Source organism: Brienomyrus brachyistius, chromosome 1, assembly GCF_023856365.1.
Source record: "Brienomyrus brachyistius isolate T26 chromosome 1, BBRACH_0.4, whole genome shotgun sequence".
In the NCBI taxonomy this organism is placed as follows: domain Eukaryota; kingdom Metazoa; phylum Chordata; class Actinopteri; order Osteoglossiformes; family Mormyridae; genus Brienomyrus; species Brienomyrus brachyistius.
Genome location: NC_064533.1, coordinates 18,753,688 through 18,767,885, shown reverse-complemented (window position 1 = coordinate 18,767,885; position 14,198 = coordinate 18,753,688). Strand labels below are relative to the sequence as shown.

Below are 14,198 nucleotides of genomic sequence, written 5' to 3'. Positions count from 1 at the left end.
GGACTTGCCAGTCCCGCCGCCGCCTCTGCCTGCGCAGACGCCGCCTGCAGTCCCTGCTCAGGCCGAGCAGGCAACCCCTGTGCCTGCAGTCCCTGCTCAGGCCGAGCAGGCAACCCCTGTGCCTGCAGCCCCTGCTCAGGCCGAGCAGGCAATCCCTGTGCCTGGCCCCGCTCCTGTCCCTGGCCCCGCTCCTGTCCCTGGCCTCGCTCCTGTCCCTGGCCCCGCTCCTGTGACTCCTCTGCCCTTGCCTAGGCGTCCTCGGCCCCGACCGAGGGGCGTGATGTCCGTGTCCCGTAAGGGGCGGGGACACAAATGCAGGGCTGGGGTCCCACCCGCCCTGGGGTCCCACCCGCCCTGCCCCCTGGCTCGCCTTGCCTCGCCTGCGCTGGGGCTCGGTTGGCGCCCGCGGGTCCTGGCCCTCCGGGTCGGCTGTCGCCTGCGGGTCCCTCTCCGGTGCCTCGTCGCCCTGCCTCGCTCCCCCCTCCGGTGCCTGGTCGGTCGCCTGGGGGCTCTCCGACGGCGGCTCCTCGGTCGCCTGCGGGGCCCCCACCTGCGGCTCATCGGAGGACGTCGCCGCCTGCGGCGGCTCCCCCCCTCGCCTTACCTTCGCCCTGGCCCCTTCCAGCTCCCTCGTCCCCTTCCCTCCTGCTCCCTCCCTGGCCCCTCCGCGGGTCCCTCGCCCTGTCTCCTCTGCCCCTCCGGGGTCGCCTCCGGCTCCGGCCTCCCAGCCGCCTGCGGCCCCTCCGGCTGCCTCCCGTCGCCCGCTTAGGCTCCCTCGGGCTCCCCTTGGTACCCCCTCCTTCTCGCCCTGTGCCCCTGCCTTTGTCCCTCCTGTCTTTGTCCCGCCGTCCTCTGTTCCTGGTCCCTTTGTTCTGCCCCACTCCGTTCCTGGTTTCCCGTCGTTCCCTCCCGTCACTCCCGCTCCTTTTGTCCCGTCTGTTCCCTCTGTGTCCCCGTTTCTGGTCTGTCTGTCGGCCTGTCCTGTGTCGTGTCCTGTCCTGGCTCCTGCCTCTTTGTCAGTTTTGCCTGTCTGTCTTGTTCCCTGTTCCCCGTTGATTTGGTTTTGCTTTTGTCTTTCAGGTTCTGGTTTCCCGGTCTCGTCCCGTCCGTCGCCTCCTCCCGGGCGCGCCCGGTGTAGCGCGCCTTTGGGGGGGGGTTCTGTGACGCCCGCTCCGTCCGCTCCTCGTGTGTGCCACGCCCCCTAATTACCCACCTGTGATTTCCTGATCGTGCCCAGTCGTGTCTTGTTTCCTGCTGCCTTGTTCCATGTATTTAAGTTCCTGATTTGTACTAACCCGTTGTCTGTCATTGATGTTACCTGATGTTAGTCTGCGTCCAATGTTCCCGGCTCCTCGTAGTATTAAAAACCCTGTTTCCCCATACCTTGCCGGTCTTGCCTGCTTCCTTGCCTGCCTGCCTTTCCGTGAGCCTTACCCGCGCACGCGTCGCGTGACAGACGCCACTTACGTTCTAATTTCCGTATCTCCTGTTTTAAAGTGCGCAAGTGGTCATTATACCAAGGAGCAATTTTATTTACTCTGGTCTTTTTTATTTTTAACGGAGAAATTTTCTAGGGTGGAACTAAGCGTAGATGCTAAACAATCCATAATGCTATCAAGTTCAGCAGGATTCGACATTATTTTGGCCGAAAACAATAGCTCGGTGATTGTCGATAAACTTACTCACTGTATTTCACGTGATTGTACATTTGGCATTTAGCTGGCAAGCTGGAAAAATTTGTGGCACTGCCTTTTGCTCTAAGGGAACCCTTTTTGTATTCCTTCAAGCATGTCATGTCACAAAACAACTGTCAAGCACCTACAATAAACTTTACGTCTACAATTTTGATAAGCAGACCGTAACTGATCTATGATCACGACGGATCCCCCTCCATTCAGCACGCATGCTGTGAATCACGGCTTTATCTTTTATGCCATGACACTGTTTGACCGTGACAGTGTGAAATACAGTTTTACTGCCACTCTCACTTTTTAAAAGTTAATGTTGAAATAATTTTTCAGAACAAGAGAGAATTGTCACGCGTAATATTGCGTGATGCCTTATGGTCTGGCTAACAGCCCTTCCATATTCCAGGTGTTCATGAACCATGTGTTCAGGGATCTCATCAACCGCTGTGTGGAAGTATACATAGATGACATTCTGGTCTACTCACCAGATGAACGGTCTCATCGCCAGCATGTCCGCCAGGTCCTGCAACGGTTACGAGAGCACCGCCTCTACGCCAAACTCGAGAAGTGTGAATTCCATCAAGCCCAGGTCCAATTCCTTGGCTACATCATCGGTCAGAGAACCGTAGCCATGGAGGAGAAGAAGGTGCCGGCTATCCGCGACTGGCTCCGACCCCGCAACCTCAAGGAACTGCAGCATTTCCTGGGGTTTGCCAATTTCTATAGACGGTTCATACGCAACTTTAGCCAGGTGGCGGCACCTCTCACCTCCTTAACCTGGGGCGCAGCCTCGCGATGGGCCTGGTCCCCGGAAGCAGAGGCCGCCTTCATGAGGTTAAAGAAGGCATTCTGCTCGGCCCCTGTCCTCACCCAGCCGCAACCCGACCTCCCCTTTGAGGTGGAGGTGGATGCCTCCGAGGCCGGGGTGGGTGCGATCCTGCTTCAAAAGGATCCCCAAACCGGGAGACGTCACCCCTGCGCCTACTACTCCAAGAAGCTGACCGCAGGCAAGCACAATTACCCGGTAGGTGAGAGGGAACTACTCGCCATTCGCCTGGCTCTGGAGAAATGGAGGCATTGGTTAGAGGGAGCCCGCCATCCTTTCGTGGTATTCACTAACCACCGCAACCTAGAGTACCTTCAATCGGCTAAGCGCCTCTCTGCACATCAGGTTCGCTGGGTGCAGTGGTTCTCCCGGTTCGAGTTTCAGGTCCGTTACCTCCCAGGGAGCCGAAACGTGAAAGCTGATGCACACTCCCGGCAGTTCGATCCCCCCACCTGTGTGGAACGAAATTGACCCCATACTCAGCCCTACCTGCTTCGCATCGACGATTACCTGGGACTTGGAAGAGGACATCCGTCGCGAGAACGAGGTGAGGGTTCCCCCACCAGGCTGTCCGACAGGGGTCCAATTCGCCGCCAGGAGGCATCGCGGGGCACTGCTACACTGGGTCCACGCCCAACGAGGAACAGGACACCCGGGAGCTGCAACCACCCTACGCCTGGTGTCTCGCAGGTACTGGTGGCCAGGCTGGAGAAAGCAGGTAAAGGAGTATGTGGAGTCCTGCCCAGAGTGCGCCCGGGCTAAGACTCCGCCTCAGGCTCCCGCTGGTCTTTTGCTCCCCCTACCGGTCCCCGCTCGTCCATGGTCTCACTTGGCCATGGATTTTATGACGGATCTTCCCCGCTCAGCAGGAAAGACAACCATACTCACAATAGTGGGCAGATTCTCAAAGATGTGTCGGCTGGTCGCCCTCCCTAAACTACCCTCAGCTTCAGAAGTAGCCGAGATCCTCATAGAGGGTCTCTTTCGATACTACGGGATACCAGAGGACATCGTCAGCGACCGGGGACCCCAGTTTAACTCCCGAGTCTATAAGGAAATGTGCCGTAAGCTCAACATTACCCTCAGCCTTTCATCTGCATACCACCCACAGTCGAACGGTCTAGCCGAGCGAACGAACCAGGAGGTGGCCAAGACCCTACGACTGTTGTGCCGGTCCGATCCCTCCAAGTGGACGGTACACCTGGTGTGGCTGGAATACGCCCTCAACACCCGGGTGAGTCCCATCACGCACCTCTCTCCGTTCCAGTGTGTCTTAGGTTATCAGCCCAGGCTCTTCCCATGGGACTCCCCGGAAGGACCAGCGCCAAGGGTGGAGAGCTGGTACCAAGAAAGTCAGCAAGCTTGGCAGTGGATTCAGCGAGCGCTGAAGAGCCAAGCCCAGAGAGGGAAGATCCAGGCTGACCGGCGACGCTGAGCGGGACCCACTTATCGGGTGGGTCAATTAGTGTGGCTGTCAACACGAAACCTACGCATACCTGGGTGTAAGAAACTGACCGCGCGGTTCATCGGGCCCTTCCGCATCCTGCGGCAGGTGGGACCCGTGGCCTACCGCCTTCAACTGCCCAAGCTGTACCGTATCTGCCCCACGTTTCATGTGTCTCTACTCAAGCCTGTGAAGCTCAGTCCACTGCGGCCCGACATCCCTCCGGTTGAGGACCCCCCCGTGGACATACAGGAGGAGAACCCCGCTCATCAGGTCCGCTCTCTCCTTGACTCCCGCCGACGACGCGGTCAACTTCAATATCTGGTCGACTGGGAGGGAGCGAACGTGGAGGAGCGTAGCTGGATACCGGCCAGCGCGGTGACCAACCCCGAGCTCAAAGCAACCTTTCACCGTGCCCACCTTACCCGGCCCACCCCGCACCCGCAGGGGAGGCCCCGCAAGCGTCCTCGGCCTCCAGGAGGCAGCTGTCGGGGGGGGGGGGGGGGTACTGTCACTCCCACACAGGCGGGCACCACAAGCTGTCGAATGTTACGCTTAATGAGAGGCTGGATAAAGAGGGCCAAGTCACAACAGCCAAACGCGAAGTATTGCGCTGATGATTTCACGCCTTGCCGAGCACTTTCTAGTCTATCGTCTTCCCCCGATTCCTGACCTGATCCGTTTGCCCCGTGTTTTCTCCTTACCTGTTTTTCCTTCCCGTTCCAGACCCGATCCCACACCTGACCCGTCTTCCCCGCCGAGCCCGGCATGTCCCGTTCCCGTTCCCCTGTGTGCTCCTGTCCCGTGCCTCCGTGTCGGATAGCTTCCCTGGATAACAACTTGCCTGCCTGTCCCTCGACCTTGCCTATCGCCTGTCCCTTCTGGTGCCTTAGCTTGGTTAGCGCAAATAAAGCGTTCTTGGGCTTGCATCTCTGGATCCGTGCCTTTCTGTTCTAGTTTCCGTGATAGAATTCCTGCCTTATATTTAGCACATTTTTCCATTTCCCTCTTGACAAATGCTGTTTGCATATTTAATTACGACTTTTGTTTTCCTGAGATAACTTTTATTTTTTGATTTCAAAAAAGACATTTTCATACTTGCTATTGTGCATTTCTTTGCTGCTTTGTTTTGTATTTTTTGGTGTGTTTTTGTATTTGCTGTACTGTTTTCATATTTGTTGGTGTGATTTCATATTTGCTGGTGTGTTTTGCCCTTCAGGGCTTCCAGAGAACTCGAAAAGAGACTTAAAATAAACAGGGGATCAACAAAAGGGGCGTGGAACAATGAAGGGTACAGGCTGAAAAGGGGGATCAACACCAATGAGTGGACATGGGGAACACCGGACTGTAAGCACGAGTATACGAGACTAACGAGGGAACTAATGAGAGGCAGCTGGAAGTGACTAACACAAGGGTTAAGAATGAGAGGTAAGACAAATGAGTAACAGGCATCGCTCACTGGGTCACGCTTGGGCGGTGAACATGGCAAGGAAGATGTGACAATAGACTATGTGGTATAGCCTAAATAAGGATAAAGAAATACAGGGTAGTGAATACATAAACCAGAAACATAGTTGTTTATTATTATTATGAAACATTGTGTACGGTACACAATTGTATGTGCTATACTTTTGCATGACTGGCAGCACAGTAGATTTGTTTACACCAGCATCACTATAAATGTATGAGCAATGCGTATCGCTATGATGTCATTAGGCGCTAAACTCTAAACGACGTTTTTTGCTTTTCTCCTTTTTTTATAAAAGCGAAAATCCTCTTTGGATTTTTTTTTTGGCTAGCAAAAACAGGTGCTAATGTGAAAGCGAAGTGGTGTAAAGCAAATGCTCGTAAAGTGGAGGATACCTGTATTATTATAACTATAACTGGTATTACAGCATAATACAGGATTTAAAGGTTGATATACAGTCAGGAACAGTCATAAAAATTTGGACACTGACACAAGTTCTACTATTTTACTTGTTTACTGAAATATATTCCAATTGAAGTTATACAATGGGCATGGACATAAAGTGCAGACTCTCAGATTTCATCTTAGGGTATCCACATGCAAACTGGATGAAGGGTTTAGGAGTTTCAGCTCGTTAACATGTGCCACCCTCTTTTTAAAGGGGCCAAAAGTAATTGGACAATTTACTTAAAAGTTATTTCATGGACAGGTGTTGGCAATTCCTTTGTTCTTTCATTATCAATTAAGCAGATAAAAGGCCTGGAGTTGATTTGAGGTGTTTTATTTGCATTTGGAAGACTGTGAACATACAACATGTGGTCAAAGGAGCTCAGTATATAGGTGAAACAGGCCATCCTGAGGCTGCGAAAACAGAAAAAAACTATTTGAGAAATTGCCACAACGTTAGGAGTGGCAAAATCCACAGTTTGGCACATCCTGAGAAAGACAGAAAGGATTGGTGAACTCAGCAACGTAAAAAGGCCTGGACGTCCACGGACGACAACAGTGATGGATGATCGCAGAATCATTTCCATGGTGAAGAGAAACCCCTTTGTAACAACCAACCAAGTGAACAACACTCTCCAGGAGGTGGGCGTATCAATATCCAAGTCCACCATAAAGAGAAGACTGCATGAAAGCAAATACAGAGGGTTCACTGCAGGATGCAAGCCACTCATAAGCCTTAAGAATAGAAAGGCTAGATTGGCAAAAAACATCTAAAAAAGCCACCACAGTTCTGGAACAGCATTCTTTGGACAGATGAAACCAAGATCAACCTGTATCAGAATGATGGAAAGAAAAAAGTATGGAGATGATACTCCATACTTTTGATGGAGATGGAGATGATGGAGATGATCCAAAGAACACCACATCATCTGCATGGTTGCCAGTGGCACTGGGTCTTTAGTGTTTCTTGATGATGTGACACAGGATGGAAACATCCATCCATTTTCCAAACCGCTCATCCTACTGGGTCGTGGGAGGGTCCGGAGCCTATCCCGGAAGCAATGGGCACGAGGCAGTGAACAACCCAGGATGGGAGGCCAGCCCATCGCAGGGCACACTCACACACCAGTCACTCACACATGCACACCTACGGGCAATTTAGCATCTCTAATTAGCCTCAGCATATTTTTGGACTGTGAGGGGAAACCGGAGTACCTGCAGGAAACCCCACGACGACATGGGGAGAACATGCAAACTCCACACACATGTAACCCAGGTGGAGACTTGAACCCGGGTCCCAGAGGTGTGAGGCAACAGTGCTAACCACTGCACCACCAGCCGAATTAATTCTGAGATGTTCAAAGGCATCATGTCTGCCCAAATGCAGCCAAATTGACTGGGTGGCATTTCATAATACAGATGGACAATGACCCAAAATACACAGCAAAAGCAACCCAGGGCTTTATTAAATTTATTAAAGCAAAGAAGTGGAATATTCTCGAATGGCCAAGTCAGTCACCTGATCTCAATCCCATTGAGCATGTATTTCACCTGCTAAAGATTAAACTACAGACAGGAAGACCCTCAAACAAACAGCAACTGAAAGCTGCTGCAGTTAAGGCCTGGCAGAGCATTAAAAAGGAGGAAACCCAGCGTCTGGTCATGACCATAAGTTCAAGACCTCAGGCAGTCATTACCTGCAAAGGGTTTTCAACATAGTATTCGAATTGGACATTTTATTTGCAGTTATATTAATTACTTATGAGCCACTGAAAGGAGGGGATAGTGTAGAGAAATGACTTTAGTTCCCCACATTTTTATGCAATGTTTTGTTCTACCCACTGAATTAAAGCTGAAAGTCTGCACTTCAACTACATCTGATTTGTTTCTTTTAAAATTTATTGTGGTGATGTACAGAACTTAAAAATTGGAAAAACTTTGTCTCTGTCCAAATATTTATGGCCCTGACTGTATTTTTGTTTTCATTTTCTCTGTACAACAAAGGTCTGCTAGGTTCCTGAACATTTTCAGCTTGGTTAAGTGTACTCACCTTATACTTGTACTCATCCATCCATCCATTTTCCAAACTGCTTATCCTACTGGGTTGCGGGGGGTCTGGAGCCTATCCCGGAAGCAATGGGCATGAGGCAGGGAACAACCCAGGATGGGGGGCCAGCCCATCGTAGGGCACACTCACACACCATTCACTCATGCATGCATAACTATGGGCAATTTAGCAACTCCAATTAGCCTCAGCATGTTTTTGGACTGTGGGGAGAAACCGGAGGAAACCCCACGACGACATGGGGAGAACATGCAAACTCCACACACATGTGACCCAGGCGGAGACTCGAACCCAGGTCCCAGAGGTGTGAGGCAGCAGTGCTAACCACTGCACCACCATGCCGCCCCCCGGTTGTCCAACATGTCACTCTGAATCAAAGGGTATTAATATGAAGTTGGCTAACCCTGTACTCTTCTTGGAAGGCTTTCCATTAGATGTTGGAACATTGCTGGTGGGATTTGTTGCCATTCAGGTTGGGTATTGGGTATTGATGTTGGGTGATCGGGTCCCTGTCTGTGTGGCTGCCACTTTGCAGCCGAACATCCGCCCAGATGTTTCCATTTCACAATCACTTTACTTGCGGTTGACCAGGGCAGCTGTATCAGGAGAGAAATGTGGGGAACCCACTTGTTGGAGAGGAGTCCAATGGCGTCCAATGACAGTGCCAGGCTGACTATCCTCTTCTGTATGACCACTCATTCTGCTGCCATTGCTTGATGCGGCTGTGTGCTTAATTATACACCTGTATGCCTGCAATGACTGTAGATTATGTGGCCAATTCCTGTAATTACTACAGGTGTCTCAATACTTTTGTCCATATAGACTAGGAAGGCAAGACAGAGGGGAGAAGGTGACGTTTTGGGGGGAGCTGAGGGCTCTGCAAGCAGAAATAATGTAAAAGCCAATCTCTTACATAAGGAAAAAATCCGGACAGGAAACAATGAGAGTGTAATTACGTAGGAACTGGAGTCACTACATGCAATGGTCTCGTAAAGACTCGAGATGTAACAGGGCAGGCTTAAGCCCTCCAAAATGGCTTTCTAAGCTATTTGCCATTGACCGATGGAGCTCGATTATAACGCTCTATCTGAAATGTGTCCAGACATTCTGGGTGTCACATGGAATACATTGTGGTCACTGCCTTCTTTATGACAAACGCTGACCAGGACCAATTTCCCGAATTGGTGATTGCTGCCTAGATGTGAGCCAGTGCCAAGCTGGCCGTGACGCTGCCTCCCGACCTGCTGACCTCGGGCGGCTGAGCTGCACGCCGCTCTAAAAGGATTTAATTGCCCGATCCAGCCCAGCAGGAATAATGGGCGGACGGAAGGCATCACTGTGGCTGACATGCTGGTACATGAGTTCTCACAGAATGAAGAGAAATGTATGAAAGATAATCAAGCATTGCTCCATCAACTCTGTCGACTGTCAGTGACCTTACAGAAGTATAGTAACATCTGTGCCAGTGAAACTCATTTTTTTATTTTGGAAACTAAGATGAAGATATAATAAAACAGACCACCATTTTTTTTTTCCTTGATGTATGCTGGAACAGAAAAGCTGGGATAATGAAAGTGTGTGACAATCAGTGTTTCACCTGTTTTGCCTTCTCTTCCTTATAGAAAAAGACCCGCAACGGTAGGAAGTCATGGCCACACATCTGAATGACAATGCTTACTGAGCCACTACCAGCACCTACATTGTCCCAACCACATGTAAAGGAGATGACACAGTGAACAGGACGTTCACTATGAATATGTGACCTCTGACAAATCGCCGGTGAGCTGAGCAGCTTGTGTTCGGTTTCAAGCTGGTGCTCAGAATGTTTTGTGTTGTTTTTTTTTTTCACGGACCTAGACTGTTTGATCCATGGCAGCTGATACCAAAAAAAGGTTAAAGAAGGTGGTGATTATATTAATGACTTTCCTGCTGGCTGGCTTATTCCGGATAATCTCTTTGCAGACCTGGGAGCTGAAGGCCTGGAATTGAGGCCGTCCCCTCAGACCTGGGTAATTCTGACCATGGAGGAAGTTGATCAGACTCTCTGGTGATTCCCTTGATGGAATTAAGGGAATTTTATCTCAGAGAAAAAAGGTATCATTTGTCAGTGCAGGAGACACTGTAGATCGTCGAGTGACAGAGTTTAATTTAATACTCTTTTTTGCCAAAATAAGTAATTCTGTTTTGTTTTTGTTTCTCCAGAAATTCCCGATTGGGATCAATGGAATACAATTATCTATTATTATGTCTTTATTACATATAGACATTTTTTCCTTTTTCGTTTCCAGTGTTCCATGTTTAGCACGTTCCCTACGTTCTCCTGTCAGGGCGGCACACGCCTTGCTGTCAGTTCGCGTAACACTCACCATGCATTACATATTTTAAATTTCAATATATTCAAAAACTGCATTCTGTATTTTGCCCTCTGAATGAATGTCATTAAGCTGAAGTAATTTAAATTTCAAACAAACATGATTGAATATGCTCGAATATATTAAAAAGGTTATTTATAACAAGAAGCCATTTTCACGGTATTGGTAATATGTTTTGTGTTCTTCTCACGGTAATGATTAAGGTGTTTTTTTTTCCACCGTGGCCCAAACAAGGCTATTTTCTCCCATTGTGATATATCTTTCTGGGGTTGGGGGGGGGGGGGTAAATTAATGCAGTGTGGTCCTAAGTGCCCAGTGGACTTCCTAAAAAAAGCAGAAGCCCTAATTAAAGTTGCTCTGTGATGGTTTTCATGGGCACAGAGGTGCTGCACCACCAGGTGGTATGGTGAACAGGGAGGTCAAGGTCTAAGGTCAAGCAAGATTGTACCAAAAATGGATAGTGCTAATGTGGTTACAGTGGAGCTCCATGGAGGATTTCTGTTGCTGGCCACAAAATAAACACAAAGGCTGTCACAGCCCCCCCAACTAGGATGGACATATAAAGTCACAGCTCATCTCTTCTACATGGTGACTGACATCATCAGCTCTCGACTTACATAAAGCTGAATAACAAAATATATTTGAGATACATACAGTTTATGGAAGCGCTAAAATATGCTTGTATATAACTTTAGCACTTCATCTTTTCATTTATTTAAAATTTGTTATTTTGTAGGTATTACGAGTATATTTGTAGTTTATATGTTTTTTGCTATAAGGTATTATAAATGGTGTGGGAAGGTAAATCTGACTTATGTAAAATCTGACTTACATAAGGGTATGCAGAGTGGAGTACGTATGTCAGCATGACATATTTCATGCATTTAGATGCTGATAACGTTGGTCTGTGACAACAAACACTCAAGCACAAGACTTTTCTAGGTAATTGATGCTAAGCTAATGCTATTCTAAAACTATGCAAATCACATTCATCAATTCTTATGGGTCAGATGTTAAATCAGAAGCTGAATATAAAAAGGGAAACAGTTTTAGAGACAAGAGCGTGGTGGCAGAAAGAACATGCAGCAGCCAGAAACCAAAGAGCGTGATTTCCAGAGAAAATGCATTTATGCAGTTTAACCTTATCAGTTTCATTTCCCAGTGGCCACTGTTACCATAATCTCATATTTATGTGCGGTCTGATGAACACATCAAAACACAGCACAGATTACTCAGATATCGATATTTTTTTGTTGGGGGAGGCTTGGGGGATTTAGTAATTTTGTAGTTAGCAGGAATCCATGCTACAGAATCCCAGACAGATGTCAGTATGAGATGGGTACAATGAGTTATTCAGCAGCTTTTCCAACATCCACCATCCTGTATCCGATTGTGAAAATTCGGGATGGAAGAGCGGCAGAGATTGTGGGGAAATGAAAAAGTGAGACTAAAAAGAGAATATGAGTCTATCAAAGTCACCAGTCTCAGGGCGAAGGTCTCTTTGAGTGTGTGGCTTTTAGTTAGTGGGAAAAAAAAAGCTGAAAATCAGCACAAGGGCAATTTATATTCAGAAAGCATGGTTCAGAAAGCAGCCATTGTCTCTCCAGTTCACCTGCATGTGCTTTTTCAGACTATCATCCCATTCTTGGAGGTACGGTGGATGTTTTTCTGTAGGTTTTAATATCAAGAGTAATTTTTCTTAGCTTTGTGATTGCAGTCCACATCAAATACAGAATGACCCCATGCAACAGTGTAATGAGGCACAGTGGCTTGAGTGTGCTGAAAATAATGTAATGCTTAACAGACATGAGAGCTTAACGTGTGCCAGTGGGTGACAAAGCCCCCTTTCACGTCTGTGCATTACTCAGATGGCTACAGTAGGTGCTGGCACAGCTGCGGTAAGACATTTTGAGTTCAGAGTGCTCAAAGGTGGAAGGACCGATAGACAATGAACTTCTTTGTGTCATTGGTAGCTATCAACAGTTAACAAAAAAGTAACGAGTATGGCAAGATTAGACTGGCTACAACAACTCTCACTGCATTAGCAACATGAATCTTGGGGTTCATGGAGGCAGAATTGCCAAGTAGTTTTTTGGTGGTGATTTTCTTTTTGGAGAAATAATCTTGTTACCCTAAAGCCATTGTTAGATAATTAACATTATGTTTTTCATTGATGCGAACTATAGGCATGGGCACAATGCCTTACAGCATTTTGGCACTGCATTACCACCAGCAACCAGAGGGGGCGCTGAAGCATCCTCAGGCCCGCTACTTCAAGCGCTACTGGGCGCTGTGCCGATCTGCAAAATCCAGACGTAGGCCAGTGGGGTGGAGGGTAGTGCGTAGATTTACAGCAAGCTCAGCTAGCATGGGTCTATCATTACGATCATATTCATCTAAACGCAAGTGACCCCCAGCCCTTACAAAAATATTCCTGTCGACTAGGAAACATGAGACATGTGTGTGAACTGGGTTTTATACAGCCAGCGCAATTCACAGAGCTAGCGAGAGTCAGTATAAAAAGGCAATTCAGAGTAAACCTACATTGCTCACAGTCTAACATTTAAATGCTTCAAAATCAGCCCCACTAATACATATCAACAACTTTGAAAATGACCTCACATTTCTATAAACTTTTTCTATAACTTTTTTACTTTCCGGTCTGCTTGGGTGTATTTAATTGATTTACTGGTCTGTTCAAAACCTTTTACCTTCTGTCAAGAATAAATAATGTCTGCATGGTAGTTATTTATTTTTCTGACTCATTGTTATGGTTTAAAGCAGTGGGAAAGAACAAAATAAAGCTTAATTACTTCACTAATAATTACCTTAATTATCACAGTCAGTACTCACTTCGATATACATGGATTTTCGTTGATGGCTGGCCTTTGAGGAATGGTCTGATCCGTAGGCCCATAAATTCAGTGAAAGTTTTTTTCCCCCTATTGTTCGGAAAGCGAAGGAGGCAGGAACCTCTCAAGCAGGTTTCTCAGTCTTTGTTTTGCTTAAATATACACAATGCAAGAGAATAGGATTGTTATTGTTCTGTTGTTGGTGTTTTGCTTGAAATCAATGCTGTAGCCATGGAGTCAACAGGGAGGGAGGCCAAGGCAATATTCATAATATATATTGGGGGGGACATTGTGAACACATTTGAATATTGGGAGGGGACCTTTTCCCCCCAATATATAATTACGGCCTTGCTTGAAATGGTAGGTAGAGAACAAGCAAGGTGCCAGTTAAGGTGTCCGGGCAGGAACTGTTGACTTTTGAACAAACAAATCTGGACTCCTGTGACCCTGCAAAGGACAGTGGAAAATGGATGGATGGATAATCAGATGTTCTTTTTTGTCCCTGAATGTATATTAAACTAATTGTGCCAAGACAAATCCCTGGTGCATGTAGGTATATCTGGCCAATAAAGTGAATTCAAGTTCTGATTTTGACTTCCAGAAATTCTCCATGTTCAACCCACAGGAATGGTGAAGGTTCACACACTTCTGCATGGCAAAAAATACCAAGAGGGTAATTCACAGCTTCGGAGTAATTTCCGATTGGCTGAAATTCTTAACTGGAGATGAAGTAACAATATCGTGCAGAAATAAGTTGATGTTTGATTTCCCTCCTTTTAAATTACAGTTCTGCTTTTTTAAAAATCACTTTGCTTTTACAAAACGCTTGACTGTCAGTGTATCGTTTTCCCTGCGATGGCTACGAATTAAAGTTGCAGGACTTACAGACCATGGAGTGCCCACTTATCTCCAAAGGCAGGTGCATAAACACAGATTCTTAATTGAGCAGCAAACCATCCTGCAAATCTTAAAGCCTAAAGACCTAATTCCATGATAAAAATGTATTTTATATGCAGGCAAATATGTGTCTGAAGAC

General features: G+C 47.6%; 1 long non-coding RNA gene across 1 annotated transcript; it reads left to right on the top strand.

Annotated features, from left to right (window-relative positions):
* The first annotated feature begins 5,146 nt into the window (after nucleotides 1–5,146).
* LOC125748510 (uncharacterized) lies at nucleotides 5,147–10,420 on the top strand. The gene is made up of 4 exons (XR_007399574.1): nucleotides 5,147–5,386; nucleotides 9,561–9,717; nucleotides 9,901–10,032; nucleotides 10,141–10,420. It is a non-coding gene; the product is annotated as an uncharacterized LOC125748510 (long non-coding RNA).
* The last annotated feature ends 3,778 nt before the right edge of the window (nucleotides 10,421–14,198 follow it).